The sequence below is a fragment of the Nannospalax galili genome, unplaced genomic scaffold, assembly GCF_000622305.1.
Source record: "Nannospalax galili isolate Female #2095 unplaced genomic scaffold, S.galili_v1.0 scaffold448, whole genome shotgun sequence".
Lineage (NCBI taxonomy): Eukaryota > Metazoa > Chordata > Mammalia > Rodentia > Spalacidae > Nannospalax > Nannospalax galili.
The window spans coordinates 50,881-60,118 of record NW_008359324.1 but is presented as its reverse complement, the minus strand read 5'-3'; the positions used below and the strand labels follow the sequence as shown (position 1 = coordinate 60,118).

Sequence of the window (9,238 nt, the reverse complement as noted above, 5' to 3'; positions counted from 1 at the left end):
CATTTAGTTTCTCAGCTTTATATATGGTAGGAAACTGTACCACCTTTTCATAGATGAAAGGCAGATACCTCGTAGCTCATAAAACATTTTGTTTGAAAATAGCATAGATGCCAAGAATGGCTAGGGGAATCATCTACAAGCTTGTATGTAACTACTTCCTGATTCTTAATTTTCTCTATCCTTGTAATGGTCTTCAGACTTGTAATCAATATGTCAGTTAAGAAATATTGGTAACAAAGTATGTTGTAGCGTGAAAAGTTGGAGCATTTTTAAGAAAAAGCCTTTGTACTTAGGTGATTGACTCGTCACCTGATTTCTTTCTGCAGTTGGGAATATTAAATTCTTTAACATATAACATGAATATTTTAAGCTCTTCTGTGCATGCAATATTTTTAGTATAATGGAAATATTAATTCTAGATGATATAGTTTAAAGCAACAATATTTCTACAAAATGATTTTATGGCAACTGTTTCTGTCTACCTAAGTGGAAATGATTAATCAAAGACCTTTACACAATAAATATCTGTCAGAGTTTGTAACACGCTTGCAGGATTTTTTGTTGTTTATTTTTAAAATTTTAAAATTAAAAATTTTTTTGAGACAGGGGCTCACTTATGCAGTCTTGATTGGCCTGAAACTCGCTATACATAGACTAGACTGGAATTCATAGAGATCTTCCTGCCTCTACCTCCCAAGTGCTAGAATCAAAGTCATGTGCCACCAAGCCAGGTTTATCATTAGATTCTCTCTGAAATCCTGTAAAATATTCTGTTCCTTTTCTGCAATTGGAAAAAACGAGCATGTAGAGAAAGTGATCTTTTTTATAGCCCTTTTTATCTAGGTTTAATGCTTGTTTCTACTTGAATGCCTACTTGATAATCTTTTTTTTTAAAATCCTACTTGATAATCTTGAATTGTGTTTTTATGTTTAAAGTTCTAAAAATAAGTAACTAGAGCAAAGATATTTGAACAATTAAGTTACAGCTTGTTAGAGCAAGTTTCTACTTCGTCCGGAAAAAGCTGCCATTTTTACAAAGGGCTTTATTTCAAATCGTTCTGTGAAAATACATACGTTTACAAGGTTTTTTATTTTCAAATATTTATTTTGAAATTGTTGCATACTCACAGGAAACTTACAAGACTACTGTAGCGTATTCCTGTACACCTGCTTACATGTACTTGTGTTCAGCATGTTCTTGTACTGCTGGTGCCTCTAGGCCTTCTCAGCAGGTGCCCCCTCCAGCTTTGGTTCCCTTCTTCCTTCTTCCCCGTTACGTAACCAATGCACTTGTGTTCTGCTTTATACTTCTTGTGTTTCTTTTCGTAAAGCTGGAAGATAGAATATGTTTTACTTTCCACATTTTCACATGAAAGGTAGCATACCTATGTATAATGTATTCTTAATTCTCATGTGTATTCCTTTCTTTAAAGAAACCCAGGTGCCTATTTCTCCATTATGCGTACATAATGTTTATTCAACTAATTGTAGTTGAATATTTGGGTGATTTCTAATATTTTGCAAATACTATCAATACAAGAAACAGTCTTATGTATAATTTTTTATTATTAGAGGCATGATTTTAGAATAACGTTAGAAGTGAGAACTTCTTGGTAAAAGGGTAAACATTGCTATTTCTGAGGTGTCCCTCAGGAGCTGCTGGCTTCCCACTAACTACATGGGAGCTGCCTCGCCCACAGACACATGGCCCAACAAAGCATTGTCAGGCTCTTGAATTATTGCGAATCTGGCAACTGAGAAATGTTATCTCAGTGTTTTGTGTTTATCTTAAGTTAAATGTCTTACATATATTTTAGAGCCATTTATATATTTTTGTGGATAATCTGTAGTTTTGAATAGTTTTCATTGTGATTTGCTTTTTTTTCAAAAATTTAAGTTGAGGGACTGGGGAGATGCCTCAGTGGTTAAGAGCACTGGCTGCTCTTGCAAAAAAGACCTGGTTTTGAATTCCAGCACCCACATAGAGGCTAACAACAATCCTTAACTCCAGTTCCAAAGGTGTACTTACATACATGCAGACAAAGCACTCACATACATAAAATATAAATATAAAATAAACATCTTTATTTAATATTTAAAAATATTTTATTATTATTTTTTTATGTACATGAGGGTATTCCCCGTGTGTATGTAAGTGCACCTGTGTTGCAGTGTCCTCAGAGGTCAGAAGAAGGTGTCAGATCCTCTGGAATTTAAATTAGGCACAGTTGCTAGCTGCAGTGTGGGAGCAGGGAATTGAACCCGTGTCCTCTGCAAGAGCAGTCAATGCTCTTAACTGCTGAGCCATCGCTCCAGCCCTTCATTTAATATTTTTAAAAGCCAAGCTTTACAATATTAAGAAACCAACTCCTGAACTGGGTAGTGGTGGTGCATCATGACTTTAATCCCAGCACTCCAGAAGTAGAGGCAGGCAGATTGAGGGCCAGCCTGGTCTATGACATAGAGCGTTCCATAGCCATCTGGGGCTGCAGGGAGACTCTGTCTCAAAAAGACAGAAACAAACAAACCAAAAAAAAAAAAAAAAAAAAAAAAAAAAAAAAAAAAAAAAAAGAAAAGAAAAAGAACAAAAGCATGCAATTTCTGGTTTCTTGTTTATTTTTACCCTGTTTATGTTGCATCTCTTTATTTCTAGACTTTTGAAATACTGTCTCTATTTTATTTGTGTGTGTGAGATATATGTGGCATGTAATGTATATACACAGGTGTGTGGGCAATATGCCCAGTGCTTACCTATAGAGGCCAGAGTAGGTCTTTGGGTGTCCTGCTTTGTCATGCTGTTCTTTATTCCCTTGAGACACGGTCTCTCACTGAATCTAGAGCTAAACTGATGGCTAACAAACCCCAGGCATCCTCCAGTTTTTGTCCTGAACAGTGTTGGGGTTACAGGCATGCATGAGCATACCCAGCTTTTTATGGGGGTTCCTGAAGATTTGAACTCAGGTTCCCATGTTTTTACAGCAAGCGTTCTTACCCACTGAACCATCTTCCTAGTCCCTGAAATATTGTCTTTTAAAAATACTGTATTATTTTTATTTTATGTGTATGCATGTATTGCCTACATATAGGTAATTGCACCCTTGTCATCCAGTGCCTGAGGAGGTCAGAAGAGGGTATCAGATTCCCTGGAACTGGAGTTACAGACAGTCGTTAGCTGCCATGTGGGTGCTGGGAATCGAACCCCAGTTCTCTGCAAGAGCAGTCAGTGCTTTTAACGAGTGAGCCAGAGCTACAGCCCTGAAATATTGTCTTTTATTGTCATCATAGATTTATGTTCTGTTCTGTGAATGAATTTCAAAATAATTTTTCTTCTAATTGGTAATTTAAGCTGATTCGTACTTATTGACATGGTTGATATATTTGGCTTAACACTGTCATGTCATTTTGCATCATACTGTATGCCCTGTGGTATATTTACTTATGATTTCCTGATTTAATTTCATTGCTATTTTAATTAAAAATTTGTTTTGATATCATTCTAAATTTACATTAAATTGAAGCTTGCAATTTCATTAAAGATTGTAAATTTATGAACAATTTAGCAGAATGATCATATATTTATTATCTGGTTTCCAATAATAGTTAACATCTTGCAAAACTACAGTACATTATCATAAACATTATATGCATCGTTATTGTCAAGATACAGCATAATTTCACAACACTAAGATTCTGCATGTTGCCCTTTAATAGTTTCGATTTTTCTTTTGCACTTAGTTTTGTTCTTAACTGCTAACAAGCACTTGTCAGTTTTATTATATTTATTTATTTTTTATTTATTATGTGCATGAGTGTTTTGCTTGCATATATATAAGTGCATCTGTGCATACAATGTCCTTGTAGGCCAGAAGAGGTGATTAGATCCTCTGGCACTGGAGTTACCTATGGTTGTTAGCTACCATGTGGGTGCTGGGAACTAAACCTAGGTCCTCTGCAAAAACAGCCTGTGTTCTTAACTGTGGAGCCATCTTTTTAACCTGCATATATCTATTTTTTACATGTTTAATCTTGTCACCAAGAATGTTATACAGATGGATTTGGTGTCCCAGGCATGAAATTTCAGCTACTTAGGATTCTGAAACCAGATGGCAAGCTCAAGGCCTGTGTAGACTAGAAAGTGAGTTCAATGTCAAACCAGGCAACTTAAATGAGAATTTCTCTTTAAAAAAGTAAAAAGTGAAAAGATGGCTGGAGATACAGCTCTTAGCATACATGAGACCCTAGAATCAATACAGCCTCTTGAAGGTTTTTATTTTCACTTAGCATAATTCCTTAGAGATCCATCCAGGTTGTTGCATGTAGAAATACTTAATTTCTTTTTGTTGTTGAGTGATGTTTTGTGATATAGATTTGTTTAGCCATTCACCTTCTGGAGGCTAACTAGGTGTTTTCTAAGTTTTGGCCATTATAAATAGAGCTTGGTTATGGGTCTAGCTTAGTTGTAAATGATTGCTTAGCATTCTGAAGGAAAAAGGAAAAACAGAAAAAAACTGCTATAAGAATGCTAAAATAAAAAACAACTGCATAAATAATTTATTTTTTAATTTTATGTGGATAAGTGTTTTGCACGCATGTATGTAAGTATATCATGTGTGTTGCAAGGCCCGCTGAGGTTAGAAGAGGGCATCGAATCTCCTGGAATTGGAGTTACAGACAGTTATTAGCTGCCATGTGGGCTCTGGGAACTGAACCTGGCAAGAGCAGCCAGGGGCTGGAGAGATGGCTCGGTGGTGAAGAGCACTGACTGCTCTTGCAGAGGACCCAGGTTTGTTATATGGCAGCTAACAACTGTCCATAACTCCAGTTCCAGGCGATCCGACACCCTCTTCTAACCTCCAGTCACTGCACATGAGTGCACTTATATCCACCCAGGCAAAACACTCATACACATAACATTAAAAAATTTTTTTTTTCAAAAAGAACAGTCAGTACTCTTAACTGATGAGCTATGTATATCTCAAGCCCTAGTTGAAGGATTTTAATAGACATCTCTTTGGGACTGGAGAGATGGCTCAGTGATGCTCTTGCAGAGGACCTGAGTTCATTCGACTCACAGCATCCACATGCCAGCTAATAACTGTCCGTAGCTCCAGATCCAGGGGAATCCAATGCTCTCTTCTGACTTCCACTGGCATTTCATAACACAGGTGCACTTACATCCATGCAGGCAATACACTCATACATGTAAAATAAAAAAAAAACAAATTAAAAATAAACATTTCTTCAAAGAAGAGATGCAGTTATCAAGAAGTTTATGAAAAGATGCTTATGAACACCAATAGAAATCAAAATGAAAATCTCAAGAAATACTGCCTCACACATTATTCTGATGGCTGCTATAAGCACACATGAGTGTGCATACGCATGTGCACACACACAGAAGTAGTAAGTGAAGTGAAGGGACAGAGAAGTTAGGTTGCTTGTGTCCTGTTGGCAGGAATGTATAATGGTGTAGCTGCTTTGGAAAACAGTATGACAATTCCTTCAAAAATAAAAAACTAGAGTTTTTCTATGATCCAGCAGTCCAAGTTTTATTTACATACACAAAGGATTGAAAAGGGGTCTGTATTAGTTTTAGGAACCTAATCAGAGATATCTTTATGCACATATTTATTATAACATTATACCAAAAAGTGAGAACTACCAAGGCATCAACAAATGAATGAATAAGCAAATGTGGTATAAACAAACAATGAACAATTTATCGTACGACTTTAGAAAGGAGGGAAATTCTGAATATACAACAGCATGGATTAACTTGAGGACATTTGAGTAAGTGAAATAAGCCAGTCACAAAAAGACAATGCAAGCATGCACCTGTATGAGATACCTGTAATTTGTCAAACTCATAGTGATAGAAATCAGAATAACAGTTGTAGAGGGAGGGGAAAGTGGAAGAGCAAGCTGTTGTTCAGTGACTGTGGAGTTTCCAAGATGTGGTTTCCAGGATGAAGCGTTCCAAAGATGGACAGTGGTGCAGCTTGCATTGTGAATGTACATAATAGCACTAAAGTATACCTAAAATTGGTAAAATGGTAAGTTCTAGTCATTTAAAATAATTTAAAAAGAAAAGGAACAGTGAAAAGGAGCCTGGAAATTGTGGTAGAGAAGCCGTCGGACTGCAGACATTCATATAAAGGTTTTTGCATGAATATAGTTTTCATTCTGTGGAAGGGAGAATGCTCATCTTGAATATAATAACTGCACATTTAAATTTTTACAATGTTTTAAGACTTTTTTTTTAAAGAGAGGCTATCTAATTTGACATTTCCATTAGCAATGTGTGTATGATCTAGTCTCCCTGCATCTTTGCCAGTATTTGGTATTAGTGCTACTTTTAATTTTGTCCGGAACCCAATAAGTATGTTGTGATAAATTACTATGCTTTTAATTTGCACCTGCCTAATCACTAATGTTGTTGAACATCTGTGAATGTGATTTTTTGTCACCTAGATAGCCTATTTGGTAAATGCTTCTTCATATCTTTTACCCAGTTAACAAAAGTTAGTTGATCCTTAACCTGACAGGGGAGATACCATGATCAGGAAGGTGTTTTCCCAGGGCAAGATTCATCCAGTGCACTTGGGATGCGTTGACCCTTGTGATTTCCCCAAATGTGGGAAACTTGACTGCATAATTTGTGATAGTGGGGGACTGTGTTTGTGCTATACCCTGATTAAAAAAAATTGAGGGGCTAGAGAGATGGCCTAGCGATTAAGAGCACTGACTGGCTGCTCTTGCAGAGGATCTGTGGTTTTCCAGAAACCATGTATTGACTAACAACTGTCTGTAACTCCAGTTCCAGGGGATCCAATGTCCTTTTCTGGCCTCCATGGGCATTGCAGACAAAACACACACAAAATAAAAATAAAATTTAAAAATTAAAAAGTTGTTGAATTTGGGCAGTCTCTGTGTAGTCTAGATATTTAGTCCTTTGCTGAATTGTTTGTAAATGTCTCTCCTTGTTTTTAATCCTCTCAATAGGCCCTTCTGAAAAAAAATTAAAATTTTGATACACTCCAATGTATCCATTTTTTTTGTTATGAACTGTGCTTTTGTTATCAAGTCTCAGAATCTTTTTTACTTAGCCCTAGAACTTGAAGGTATCCTTCCATGTTATTCTAAAACGATTTAATTTATGTTTAAGTCTATGGCCCCTTTGAGTTATTTTTTAGTAATTATGAGTGGATCAGTTAGGTGGAGTTTCATCTGATTTTTGCTTGTAAATGTCCAATGACATTGGCACCATTTGAAAAAGTCTAACTTCCCTTAAATTGTGAAAAATAAATTGCTAATATTTCTGTGGGTCTATTTTTGGATACTCTACTGTTCTATTAATTTGATTATCTAGTTCTCTGGAACTCCTACAGTTTTCATTTTAGTAGTTATGGTAAACCCCGAACTTAGGCAGACAGATTACCTTACTTTAGTCCTTTTTAGAGTTGTTTTAGCAATTCTGGTTTCTTTGTTGTCCACATAAATATGCACACGTCAAACCTTTAAACAAAATCTTCCTGTAACCACTTTTTCTCGGTTTCTTTTAATTTCTGTAATTTTTGTTCTTTTGGATAGTTTCCAAGTGCACCCATTTCCATTATTAAATTTCCATTTAAATCTATTCCCTTTTCTGCAATATTTATCTATGTATTATGGCATTGGATATGAAGCTCAGGGCATTGTCATGCTCATCAAGCACTTTACTACTGAACTACAACCCCAGCTCTGTAGATTCCACATATGTGTACCTATGTGTGAATGTATGTATTTGTATGTATATCCATGGATACTGGTTGAGGATATTTAATTGAATTTAGTGTGCTGTTTTATAGTTGACCTTTTCATGGTTATTTGCTTAGAATATTTGTTTTGAGACAGGGTCTTCTTGTAGCCCTGGCTGGCCTGGAACTTGCTATGTAGACCAAGTTGACCTCAGTCCCACAGAGATCCACCTATGTCTGCCTCCTGCGTGGTGGGATTAAAGGTGCGTGCCACCATGCCTGACTTGATTAGAGTTTTTATTGACTGAGATGTTTGTATTTCCATTTTTCTGTTTTCTCCATACGAGGGTTTATAGAAAAATAATCTCTTCCCTGATACTGATGTTTCATGGACTGTGATACTCCAATACAGGCTTCCATGCTAGCTTATGGATTTTTTTGAAGAGATTATGATGTGGTGGAAGGGAGATGATGGATTAATACTCTGTGCTTTTATAAATGTCTACTGAGTCCTTAATTTCTCCCCATCTTTCCTTTCCCTGTTATGTTTCTGAGAAGCAAAACACATTCTCAGTTTATACAATTCTTTTATGGAAATGGCACTTTCAAGATTCATGGTGGATTTTGCTTACATTTAAAGCCCCTTCTTGTGGCCAGTGGTATGAACCACCAAATACTGACTTGTGTTTGTATTTTGGCACTTTGTTTTACATATCTTCTTCCTGAGGTGAGTTTGTTCGTGTTTTAATCTTCCTTCCCTAGCTTCCCTTCCCTTAGTCCCTCATTCTACATGCACAGTTTATACAGCCAGAGTTTTTTTTTTTTTTCTTATAAGTGACTCAAGGTTAGTTATAGCTTCTGTCTCATAGTAACAGTTCTGATGGTGTGAGTCACATGTGATTTTATTTATGCTTCTTGATGACCTTGTGGCTTTTGAAAAGAATTATTTATTTAAATTTTTTAATTTATTATTTTTTATTTTATGAGTATGAGTACATTGCCTGCATGTATGTAAATGCATCCATGTTGTGAATTGCCCATGGAGCTCAGAAGAAGGCTTCAGATTCCCTGGAATTGAACTTATGGATGGTTATTAGCAGCCATGTGAGGGCTGGGAATTGAACCCAGGGTCTCTGCAAGAACAGCCAGTGCTCTTAACCACTGAACTATCAGTCCAGCTGGTTGAAAAGAATTTGTGGAGAAATTAAGTTCAATACCATGATACTTCATGCTCAGAAGTATGAAATAGTCTTCATTCTTTAAACTTTAACACTTTACTGGCCAAAAGGAATATAAATTTCTATGTAATTTCTAATAAGCTTATTTTCTGACAACACAAATCTTGGGGGGGCGATTGGCATCATAGCAAAATCATAACTCACATAATAACTTTCTTCTAATAAACATGATGATAAAAAGTCTTGGAGTTGAGTTAGGGGTCTTGATAATTGTCTTCTTTCTTTATTTTATCCATTTTTTTTGATTTTTTATTTTTTAATTAA

General features: G+C 36.0%; 1 protein-coding gene and 1 non-coding gene across 2 annotated transcripts in view; both read left to right on the top strand.

Moving 5' to 3' along the window:
* The window catches only part of Sim1 (SIM bHLH transcription factor 1), an 80,274-nt gene that overhangs the window by 58,018 nt on the left and 13,018 nt on the right, over positions 1 to 9,238 (top strand). The gene's annotated exons all lie outside the window — the stretch shown is intronic.
* On the top strand, positions 6,530 to 6,693 carry LOC115068403. The gene has a single exon (XR_003847757.1). It is a non-coding gene; the product is annotated as a U1 spliceosomal RNA (small nuclear RNA).